Here is a 13461-nt window from a genome sequence, read left to right on the forward strand (position 1 = left end):
ACAAAAATCTCGCTACAAAACAACGATCTATCATTCACAAACTTCCTATCAATTTAGGCATATAAGATTAGCTAATATAAATGACCTATTAGAAGTGAATTATATCAATCCCTAACTTGAAAAATACATCTTATATTAACAAGAGAATAGAGAGAATGATTAAACTGATTGATTGACCAAATGACTCTCTACACACTTAATACACCTGATATGACCAGATGTTAGATGTAGTTCAAGTCATATACAACCTGTCTGTCACTTTTTATCTTCTGGATAATCTAGCTAGCCCCAATCCACATGTGTCAGCTACTTGATAATTTATGACGTCCCTAGCACTTCTTCAACTTTGGCGTCTTCTCAAGCTCAGCGTACAAGCTGCAACAACATACGAATCTACTTTGAGTAAATGTCATTTTCTACCTTCTATTTTATCCTACATTTAGCCACTAAAGTTATTTCACATGCATATCATCAGTTTTTGAACAGGGATCAAATAGTTTCCTTTGTTGCTTAAAAATTCAAGTTGACTAGAAATCAACCGTTTGGCAAGAATGTCAACCCTTTGATTTTCTGATTCATTCTTAACCATTTTTAATACTCCTTTTGACACCTTTTCTCTTATAAAATGAACATCAACTTCAAAAATGTTTGGTTATTTCATAGAAAATAGGATTCAAAGCTAATTTATTAGTAGAACTATTATCACAAAAACATTATATGGAATTAATATTATTATACCTAATCAAAGAAACATTGTAAAACCCACATTAACTCACATGTTACAAAACCATGAGCTATAATCTAATTTCATGGAAGAACAAGAAAGAGCATTGTGCTTCTTACTCGTCCATTAATTCATAGATTGACCAAAAAATAGATAATACCTAGTCACTGACCTACACGTAGATACGCATCTTGTCCTATCAACATCCACTTTGGAATTTAAACACGTTTTTCCTAATTTAAAAATATGCACACCTTTACTTTGATTTTGTTTTAGAAAATTTAGGACATGTAATGCAAGGTTTAAGTGTGACTTTCTAGGACTGTGCATTATTGACTCAAATTTTGCACAATAAAAGATGTATCAGATCTAGTTATGGTTAGGTAGACTAATTTCCCAATTATTTTTTTATAAACATATATATTTTTCAAGGAATTATCACATTTATCAGCATCAACACTAATCAACACATTAGAATCAAATGGTGTTTTTACTTATTTACATCTTAACATTCCAAATTCAGGTGATAATTTAAGAAAATATTTTCTTTTTGTGAAACAAATACCAACACTTGTATCAAAAACCTCTATTCCTAAGAAAAATTTCAACTTATCAAAATTGTTAATCGAAATTTTTTATTTCAAAAACTCTTGTACTTTGTTTATTCCACATATATTGCTTACAGTTACCACAATATCATCTACATACACAAGTAGAACAGCAATAGCACTTTTATCCATTTTAATAACACTCTGTACCAAAACAACATAAAACAAGGCAAAATAAAGATTTTCATTCTACTTCCTAGGATCTTGGTTAAGACCATATAAAGATTTATGCAATTTACAAACATGTTTATCACCTTTAGGGTGATACCTTATGGCAATATCATAAAAAGTTCCTCATTAAGTTTATTATACAAAAGAACATTATTTACATTAAGTTGGAATAAACCCTGAATTATTGTTAACATAACAAATTGTAGCTACCGTAACCGTCACCATCTTTGCAATATGTGAAATTTTTTCCTCATAAGAGATACATTCCTTTTGATTATACCCTTTGACAACCAACCTTTCCTTGTATCATTCTATTTCACCGTTTGATTTATATTTAATTTTATAAACCCATCGACACCCAATTGGTTTACTATTTGGATGAAGATATGTTATTACCCATGTTTTATTCCTATACAAAGTTATCACTTCATCATTCATTATAGCAACCTAGTTTAGATCAGAAGAAGACTCATTATAAGTAAGAGGTTCAACAATACTATTAAGATTAGACATAAAGAAAAAAAAATTCAACATTTAAGAAAAAGTAATTAACAGACTTTTCGATTCCATATTTGTGTTTTCATTCACTAATAAAATCATGGAATCTAGCAGGTAATCTAGATTCCCTTCTTGTAAATGCAGTAGAATCACTCCCAGAAGGCTCAAAGATTTCATGACTAGTTTCCTCCGAAAAAATAGTCCCTCCTGCACAAAAGTCAATTAGTCCTGATAACTTACTAAAGTAGAATATAAAGGATGGACTGTACTAGCACAATCATTATATTTGATCTCACCCGACCTACCTAGTTCAAGTGTATCATTCAAGGGATGATAAATAAGAAAATCATCATAGGAAACAGAGTCTTCAGACTTTGTTTGCCAAATAAATAAAAAAAATAACATATTCATTGAATCAGACTATATATTTATTCTGAATAGAGGTTTGCATTCTAATAGGAAAAATATTTTCATAAAACTTCACGTCCTTGAAAAACAAAACATAGATACCTATACATATGTAAAATTATCAACTTTGGAGTAAATCATTTGAAAATGAGATAATCTATTTAAAATTGAAGAAGGCATCTTGTTTATAAGAAATTTAGAAGTCAAAATAACCACCTCCCACCCCTAACGTTCGTGGAAAACATTTTTCCACTACTGAAAAAGTAATAAACGTGCAATATTTAAGGATATCTATGCTTACTCTTCACAAATATGTTCTATTGTGGAGGATAAGCACATAATGTTTTATGAACAATACCCTTAGTTTCATTAAAAAAATACTTATAAGAAATAACAAACTCTATCCCATTATCAAAACTTGCTATTTTAACCAATATGTTAAATGGTTACTCAAGAAATTATAAAACACATAATATGAATAGAAATCATTATACTTAGATTTGATCAAATAGACCATGACATCCCTTACGAAATTATCCATAATAGTCAAGAAATACTAAAGCCACCCTTGGTATGGGAGTTATACAAACCCCAGACATCAAGACAGATTAAATCACAAAGTATATATGACTTATGTTGTCTGATATATGGACTTACAAATTTGTTTATCCTTTTACATCTCACAAGGTGGAAGATATTCATTACCAAGATTAAGAAAAGGTTTCAACACATTTAAAATATGATCAACTAGATGACCATGTTCCAATACCGTTATTACAAATTTAACTAATTTATCTTAAAACCCATTATTAAATTGTCCTTATATTATATATATGTAACTGATATTTTTCAAATCATAAACCATCCTATGTTATAATAGTGAATAACACAAAATAAATACAACTATGCCAAATCGTTATTTGAAATAAAAAGTATGAAAAAAAAACTATTATATGTATTGTATATAAATGAAAGAGCAATAAAATATTATATAGTAATTATAAATTGATATTTCATAAATGAAATACTAGTAAATATTGAATATAATAATATACTTAGTAAAATAAGAAATATTTAACATTTAATTTCATTTATAAGGTAGATTGGAATATTGTTGAATGAGAAAGTTATATATATATATATATATATATATATATATATATATATATATATATATATATATATATATATATATATACTAGTAAATATTGAATATAATAATATAATTAGTAAAATAAGAAATATTTAACATTTAATTTCATTTATAAGGTAGATTGGAATATTGTTGAATGAGAAAGATATATATATATATATATATATATATATATCTTTCTCATTCAACAATATTCCAATCTACCTTATAAATGAAATTAAATGTTAAATATTTCTTATTTTACTAATTATATTATTATATTCAATATTTACTAGTATTTCATTTATGAAATATTACATTTATAATTTATATATATATATATATATATATATATATATATATATATATATATATATATAGTAATTATAAATGTAATATTTCATAAATGAAATACTAGTAAATATTGAATATAATATATATATATATATATATATATATATATATATATATATATATATATATATATATATATATATATATCGGCGCAACGGGAGATGTATTATTCGTATGTGAATATAAAATTAAGTATATTTCTATATGAACATTAAGTGGTATATTTCTATATAATTATTCATATATCTCTGTTTATAAGTAATTATTGACATATGATTATGTTGGTTGGTTGCGGAGATGTAGTGGTGGAGGTGGCGCTTCTAGACGTGGCGGATGTGGTGGTGATGGTAACACTAGGCGACGGAGGTAGTGGTGGCAGTGGTGATTGTGGTGGTGGGGGATGTAGCGCCTTTTTTTCGTAATAGCCATTAATGTTTAAGGGTAATCAAGATAAAATGGATGAAAACTATAGTTCACCCTCAGATAATTTTGTGGATATAAAGTTTGGAAAAAATAGATTTTGTATGAGAAAGTTATGGTTGTTCGAAGTTTAGATTAAAGTACGTTGCTATTTTGAGAAATTGAACGAAAGTCAAAAGTCAAATGCTCAAGTCTCGGGTAAACGCAATATAGAGGTTAACTTATGCAACGCGAGAGTGAGCAGAGTCATGAGACACGTTTCGACTGCTAAAATACACTCGGCTTAAAGATGGAATATGTGGTGAAAAACAAGAACAACGCATAACTCGGCGCGAAGACCAAGCGGTAGAAATAGTTTTCAATTTTTGTCGTTTTGAGTGTTTCGGAACACACGGTCGGGAGAGTGGCTCGAGAGGTATTCCCAAAGGATTATAACCAAAGATTTATGCTAGTGTATAGGGGATATGAGGGTTAAGTTACAAGATTAGTTGATGTATCTTTTATCCCATTATTACATAATTACTTTTATGTGATATTTCATAGAGGGTTGTTAGACCCGAGTATGTGTTCGGGATTATGTGATATGGTGTTATCACGAACCCGGTGATTAGTTAAATGTTAATCTAATCAGTAAGAGTTATACACGCGTGTTTACCATGATTTTTCGGTTAGGCTAACGGCTTGCGAGGTTATGTCATTAGATGATTGTTTTTCAAAATTTAACTAGTTTAGTGACAAACGGTTACCGAGCCTGGTTAGTGATTGGGTAATTGGTCATTGTGACTAACATTGTCATGAGATTAGATAAGTTCTAATGAACTTAGTGTATTGTCTAAATAGGTTTGGACAAGTTATGCATTGGAAATGGAGGTCAGAATAATAATTAGACTTCACTAACTAACCAAGTGAGTAACCTTACCTTTCGCTAGATTAATGATATCCATATATGTGATAATTATTGTGTATAATCATATAATATTTAAATTGTAATTTATTAATATCATATGAGTTGAGAATTTGTTATAATCTAGAATTATAGATGTCTAATATTACACAAGTCATTAAAAATAGTAATTGAGAATTATAGTACTTTATTACTATTTGAGTAAACAGATGGGTATAATTAAAATACATAGCGAAGTAATAAATTTTTAACAAGTACAGTCAAAATATAAATAAAAGTACTAAAAGAATCATTAATGAGTGAATATAGTTGATATATATAGTTGTATATTACTAAAAGATTTAAGTAACGAGTATTAATAAGAAATATGTTAGAGTATCGTTAGAAGAATTAATGAGTTAGTATAATTTAGATTTAAAGAAACAGAGAGGGTATGAGAGTCAACAGAGTTTATGAGTGTATAGATCATAATGTATAAGTATAGAGTCCAAAGAGAGTATAGTGATAAAGCAAGTGTGAGTGTAGAGAGATAGAAAGAGTATGTGTATATAGAGAGGGTGAGTGTCAGTATAAAGAGAGAGAGAGAGAGAGGCAAACAGACAGACATAGAGATAGGGGAGAGAGAGTATGTGTGTATATGTTTGTGTGAGTTTAGAGGGGGTATATATATATATATATATATATATATATATATATATATATATATATATATATATATAGAGAGAGAGAGAGAGAGAATGAAATATTGTGACTATAGAGATAGAGAGATATAATATGCGAAAAAGTATATAAAAAAAAGTACGAGTATATATATATATATATATATATATATATATATATATATATATATATATATATATAAAGAGAGAGAGAGAGAGAGAGAGAGAGATGGAATAAGTACAAAGAGATTAAAGAGAAAAAAAAAGAGAATAAGTATAAACAGAGTACAGAGAGTGGGAGAAAGAAAGAGAGTAAGTTTAGAAAGAGAGTACGATGAGTTGAGTAATGAGCAATTGTGAATCTTAATTGGTAAATGAATTTCAAGTAGCTGTACACCTGGGAATGGTGTCTTTATATGTTATTATTATTATCAATTCTACTCAAGTTTAACTAAAGTCAAATTGGTCAAAAATTCAACGGTGAAAGTCAAAGTCAAAATTGCCAATAACAAACCCTCCACAATGTGGCCTTCTTTGGTCATGTCGTGGGCACAAAATGCCAAAACAGTCACTAATCTCCCAGTTTACACATTGTGGCAACCTAAGGCCACGCCGTAAGGACTAGTTTAAACAGCTCAAACGGGCTTAATCTATTTTCTTTTGATTTCAATATTCCCAAAGCTCATATCTGATCTGTTCCAAGGTCTTCATGGATAAATTTTCTAACATTGTCCATTAGGAAGGTCCAAACCACCAAGATCTACAATTTAAGTCTCAAAGGGACCCAAAAGTGCATCTTTCTTCACTTAATCCATTAAGTCCAAGTCTCCAACATTCATATCTGAATCAACATGATGTTTAAATGGATAAAGTTTCCAAATTTATCCATAATAATGTATACTGTGTAACACTTGGTTTTAGATTTGCTTTTTTATTCGAGGTTATGGGCCAATCTTCTGTGGTCATCAGGCTTAAAGCCTACGGCAAGGAAGAACTTGGCCCTTCTTAGGTGTGGATGTTATAGTCTAAGTGATCTAAGTGTTTGATTATGTCTTCGGAGGTCAAAGGTATAACTGTAATTTCATATTTTGGTCTTTTATGGATTTCGAGTTTTGTTCGGGAGCTTTTAATTCTTGGGGGTGTTGTTAGAAGCATAGGGCTTCTCGCCATCTTTCTGTTGATATAAGGTTCATTGGAAACGGACCTAAGATGAGGAAGTTATGGCATTTTGATGATATTGGTAGAAGTGATGTTTTCAGCAGTAGTAGTGATTTGGGATTCTTATTGTGTGGGGTGGTTTTTCGATTGAGAAATGATCAACCTCTTACAGTGGGATTAAATAATCCCAGAATAATTGATTTCACCCTGTTGCACAGCTCTCGTTTGAGACTAAACGTTGCAGGGATGGATCTTCTACTCAAAGGGTAATCTGAGCCATGTGTGTAACGCTCGTGTTTCTAGGCTAGGCATTAATATTGACATAATGGTCTAGGTTAACCTTTGTAACTCATTTAGAAAAAATGAAAAGGAATTATGTGAATTATGTGTTTTATGCTTAATTATTAGGATTTAATTAATTAAGAATAAAAATAAGCGTCAAAATTAAAGTGTGAGATAAGCCCTATATCTTTACATAAAGTTTTAGTGGTCGAAACAAGGATTTTGAGGATATAAAGAATGCCGAAATCCGAGTTATAACGAAGAAGTTATGACCTGTCGAAGTTTCGCGACAAAACCGGCACGGTACCGAATGTCGTAAAAAGTGAGTTTTTGATAAACTACTTTTTAGCCTTAGTAATCTAAACGAAAGTCGTAGTATTCGTTAAACCGATAAGTTCGATAAAAAGAACGCCCAAATCTTACTTCATATGAGGAAGTTATGATTTTTCGAAGTTTCAGCTTAGCAGTAGACAGCTAAAAACTCGAATTTTAGATCGAGTGATTTTTAGCCGACACAACCTAAACGAGAATTGAAGGTCGCGTCATTAGTAGCACAACGGTAAAAAGTCTGACGAAAACGGACGTCGGATGAAGAAGTTATGAATTTTTAACAGATTTCCTGTCCCGGTCTGTTAAAAATAATAATATAAAAATTAAATTCAAAATTAGCCGACGAAGTCTAAATGGAAGTTGTAGAGCGTAATTTTAGCTACGCGTGCATATAAAGAACGTCAAAAACGGAGCTCGTATGCGAAAGTTATGGATTTTAGAAGTTTTTGCACAAAAATCGAGAAAATTCACATAGTCACGCTTTTGCCATGTGTCCTTGCCTCGCATATGCCACGTGGCGAAATCTGCTGAGTCACCCTCGCATGAATAGTAGCCACGTGATCCTCGCATGCAACCCACGTGATCCGACCCGCGTGTCGCTGGCTGATTGGACCGAGGGTGCGGTCCAATGATCTTCCGACGCCTCGCTTCTGACTCATCATCCGAGCCTCGTTGGTCCAATCCGAAGGCGCCGCGTGCCCTGCGCGAGTCAGAACCCTCGCATACGTGTCCGAAGCTCCTGCTATCGCGTGTCTCGCCTGATGACTCCTCTTCTAATCCGACTTCGGATCTCACCCTATAAATAGAGGGCTTGCGAGATCTTCCGGCTACTTTTGGAAAATGGCCATTTTTCACCACTTTTTCAATATTTTAGCCATTTTCACCTCCCCCGATGCCCCTAGATCATTTCCAACGCCCGGAACACGTCCTGGAGTACCCGAAGGCCCGGAAAGTTTATCTTTTCGGTTTCGAAGCCCGACTTTTACAAAGCCCGGTTTCTCAATAAAACTCTCGGTTTTATTAGAAACGACCGTTTTTGGAAACGAATTGCTGCCCGATTATCATCAAATCAAGTGAGTGTATATTCACTTTCAATTACACATAGATATGAAGTATTTACCTTAAAATACGTGTTACGTGTAAATATATTAATTGTTTATTTGAGGTGACTGTTGTGTTGATATTCTATACAAGTTTTAAACTGTATATATATTGTCTTGTGGTTCTTTCTTTTACAAACAAAGGTTTGTAGTTAAACTTAGTCCATTCATTCAATATCTTTATCGATCCTTGTTTGATGCTAGAGGATTTTTGAAGCAGTTTCGTAGTTAGTTGTTAATATCGATCCTTTAGGCTATATCTAGTAAGATCACTGTATAAGGTTAGTATGTGGGCATCAATGTTGTTAGTTCCTGTTAAGTAAACCTTGGTGATGATGTGACTTCATGCCTATTAGGTAAACCCTGGCGACTATGAGACGTAGTGCCTATTAGATAAATTGTGGCGACGATGTGACTTCGTGCCTATTTGACCTAAATTGTTGTAGGAAAATAATGTCGTCACCCCTAATGAAAATCCTTAGGCTAGGTCCCTTGTGATAGTTGTTTTAGGGGCGTAAGGTGAGGATATCGGGAATGGGTAATTGGGGTAATTTGGTTGACTGATTGATGTTTAAACATAATAAATTTATGTATTGTTGGTTGAAAACCCTATATGCTCACTAGGCTTCCAAGCCTGACCCACTCAGCTTTTTATGATTAAAGGTAGTAGACCCCGAGCATAGTCGGATGATGATGATGAGTGATTTTGGATTATAGGCCATTAGTTATAAATAACTGTTGTAAGGCTTATAATGTCTTGTTTATGCTTTTGATCTGTATCGGAACATGACATCCCGAGGTTTTATTATGAAATAAAAATATATATTTCTTAAAGCAAGGTTTTGATAAATTTTTATCATGTTTGGCTTTGGGAAAAAATTCCGCAACACTTTCAATCAAATGATTACTCTGAAATTATTTTAAAAGCATAAATTAAATCGGACTTTTCTGGCCGTGAAATTGGGGATGTCACAATGTGTTAAGTATGGGCGTGCTGCATATGGTTATGGTCAGTGAATTCAGCATATTGGTAGCATCGAAATCATCAGGGTTGTAAGTGTTATGTTTGGTCTATTACTCGTTGATAACTTGACATGGATTTGTAATCAGTGTGGGTGGTCTGTCGGGGAGTCAAACCAATGTAGATTCCTTGTTTCAGAAAGGGTAGTAATGGTTTCCTTCGGGGGCTTAGGGTTTATGTTTCTTCGGGATGGAAGTTCGGTTTGGGTCCGGTTGTCTTCGGAAGGTCCTTTTATGCGTAGAATTTTTGGTTGCGTTTCTCAACTTGTTTGTTTACATACGAGTGTTAGTAAGGAGCAATTTCGAGGACGAAATCTAATTTAAGTGGGGGAGAGTTGTAACACTCGGTTCCAGATTTGCTTCTTTATTCGGGGTTGCGGCCCAATCTTCTATGGTTATGAGGCTTAGGGCATTAGAAAAGGAAGAATTTGGCCCTTCTCGGGTGTGGGTGTTATGGTCTAATTGATCCAAGTGTTCGATTATGTCTTTGGAGGTCAAGAGTATAACCGTAATTTGATATTTCAGTTTTTTATGGATTTTGGGTTTTTTCCAGGAGATTTAAAGGCTTAGTGGTATTTTTAGAAGCGCAGGGCTTCTCGCCACCTTTCCATGGATATAAGGTTCATTAGAAACAAACCTAAGATGAGGAAGTTATGACATTTTGAAGATATTGGCAGAATTGGCCTCTAATGGAAATAGTTGACAAATCGGTCCCATGGATGCGAGAAAGGAATATGCATGCCTGGGTGAGTATGCCCAGTGCAAGTTGCGGGTACACCCAATATAAGTTAAAAAAGTGGACGCGGGAGTTTGGATCTGTATGCCTAGCGTACAGATATTACGCCCAACGTAATGAGTTGGATCCTAAAACCCTAAATTTTAGGGTTGGCTCACTATTTAAACACCTTAAGTCCCAAGTTTTAGCCGCTCTTTCATCCTCCATTGTCTGAAAACCCTAATCTTGTACCCTAGCCTCTTCCAAGACTGTTGTGAGCTCTTTATGTGCATCTTTGGTGGGTTTTGGTGAATATTCAACAGTGAAAACTTTGTGCAAGGTGGTGGTTCAAGGGAAGGCTTATGGATCTTGAATCTTTGCTCCATTTCTAGCTCATTAAAGGTAAAAGTTCTAATCATGCTAATTAGAAGATGAGATCTAGTATTATGTGAGTTTTGGTCTTATTTTGACCTCATGTGTGAGATCTAGTGGTTGGAAACCATTCCAGGAGCTTTGAGTTGCTACTCTTAGTATTTTTGAGGTTATAAGTTCATAAAGTTTCCACATTTAAGGTTAACAATCATCCATGCATGAGTTGTTGTCCATCCATTGAAAATAGAGTGTTGTTTCTTGAGGTTGGGTCCTTTTTGGGACATGCAAAGTCCCCAAGTTCGTGACTTTATGGTTCCAGATGTTGGTTAAGAGTTGGGCCTAAGATTTAGACTTCTGGTCTTAAGCAATAAGGGCTTAATGGATTTGTTTAGCTGAATAGTGTCGTACGCAAGGCGTACATTATGGTATGCTGAGCGTATGCGCGAGTCAATCTGTTTCCCATCCAGCCAGCCCGATACGCGGGTCGTACTTGGGTTATGCCAATCGTAAGTCGTTTAGTGTGAATTTAGGCTTCTTTCCAATTTTGGGCTTAAAGGCTTTGTTCATGGGCTGGGCTTATTTATATTTTTGGGCTCATTTATGATTGAGGATTTAATTCAGATCTGGTGTTGTTATTGGACTTGCCTTAATCGATTTAGGATTGTGGTTTTAGGCCTTAGTGGCCCAATGGGCTTGAGTGTCATGGTGTTTTGGGCTTTTTATTACAACCTTTTTGGACCATCCTAGATCAACGGTTGAATTAACGGAATTATTGGGCTTAGGATAATGCCCATATGGGGGGTTGGGCCTAATTTGAAAAATTGGGCCATTAGTGGGCTTTTATGGATCATGTAGTTTTGGGCTTGTTCGGTTTTGGGCTAAGGCCTTAGTTGTGAGTCTAGTTGGTCCAAAGGTAAAATGGTTATTTTACCCCAAGTATAGATTATGGATCATAGTTTGGAACCCAATTGCTAATTGGGTGTTATTTTGACATTGATAGGTTGGGAGGTCATCAAGGCAATAGTTAGGGATTTCTTTCCGTGAGCTTCTGCATTCGAGGTAATTCTCCTCACTGTTCTATGGGTCGAAGGAACCAATGCCGACCCATTTGGTTTATGTATTGTAGGAAGACCCAGGGGTAACCGTTGTCAGTTGTATGAAAGACCAAGAGGCGGCTCCTGCCAACTGTATGCAAGACCAGAGTCTGAACTCTGGCAGTTAATTAGTTAAGTATTGTAGATAGTATGCTAGTTGTCTTTGTGATGCTTGCATGGAAGACCCGTAGGTGGCTCTTGGCACTTGTCTGTAAGATCCAGAGTTTTGGCCCCCACCTTGGCAAGGAAGACCACGCTACGACTGGTGGCATAATGGCAAGACTATGGTAGGCACATAGAACTTTTATTGATTAATTGAATATGTCTGATATGTATGGATCATTTGATATGTTTGGTATGTGGTATTTGGGTAACTCACTAAGGTTTGTGCTTACAGTTTGTGGTTTATAGTTTCAGGTACTTCCGTTTTGAAAGGGAAGGGGCCGACTTGATCGCAGTGCACACACCTATGTTTTTCTGCAACATATGATTTTAGGAATCATTCTGATAGTTGTTTTAATTTGTAATTCCTTAATGTTCGAATAAATGTAAATGGATGTTTGAATCTATATATTAAAAATGAAATTTTTACACTTGATTTTTGGGATGTTACATCATGCTTTAAAAATCTAAATGTTAATACACCAAAAAGGCCTAAATGACCAAAATAACTTGCATGGTTGAAAGGGAAGGAAAAATATCTAAAATTTCCTAGTCCATGAGGTCCAAGAAAACATTCTAAACTGATCAAAAGGTGTTGGAGACCAGATCTGAAACATACAATGTTCTTGGGACGTTGGAGAATAATAAAGTTGCAAACTTTATTCCCAACTCTCAATCAAAACTTATTAAAATGGACTAAAATTCCAAATACACTTAGATCCAAAGATGAAATGTAATAAAGTTTGGAACTTTATAACTTACAAAGGTCTAGAAGGTACGTGAAAGCTTAAAGCTTCAATTTCCATGCTTCAAGGATCAGTCTTACATTAAAACATTTCTCCAAAACCACTTAAAATTCAAAAAATGTATGAGATAGGAGAGGGGATGCTCAAATTTTGAAAATGGAGGCGAGGGTTTCTTCCAAGAAGTTCTAGTATGATGGGGGCTAAGAAAATGCCCTAAAACATGAACCTTTACCTTTAAATACCTTGAAAACCCTACAAATATTGTGGGCCTTGGACTGCACTGTTCTTATGTCATGAGTATATATTCTCACCTTGTGAGGACTCTCACGTCATGAGAATTACTTTTCACCTCATGAGAATGGGTTTTCACCTAATTTCACTCCAACTTCAAACAATCATAACTTCTCCGTTTCAACTACATTTTCGGTGTTCTTTATATACATAGAAAGGTATTAACGTGCCCCACAACCTTGTCTAATTACTTTTGACTTAAAACACATTAAACTAAATTCCTTAGTTCATAAAAGAAATTTGAAGCATCATTTTTCCCATTTTAACCCTTAACTCCAAGACACAAACCAAGCCTTTAACTGGTTAGTTAACA

This window comes from Lactuca sativa, chromosome 2 (genome assembly GCF_002870075.4).
Source record: "Lactuca sativa cultivar Salinas chromosome 2, Lsat_Salinas_v11, whole genome shotgun sequence".
NCBI lineage: Eukaryota > Viridiplantae > Streptophyta > Magnoliopsida > Asterales > Asteraceae > Lactuca > Lactuca sativa.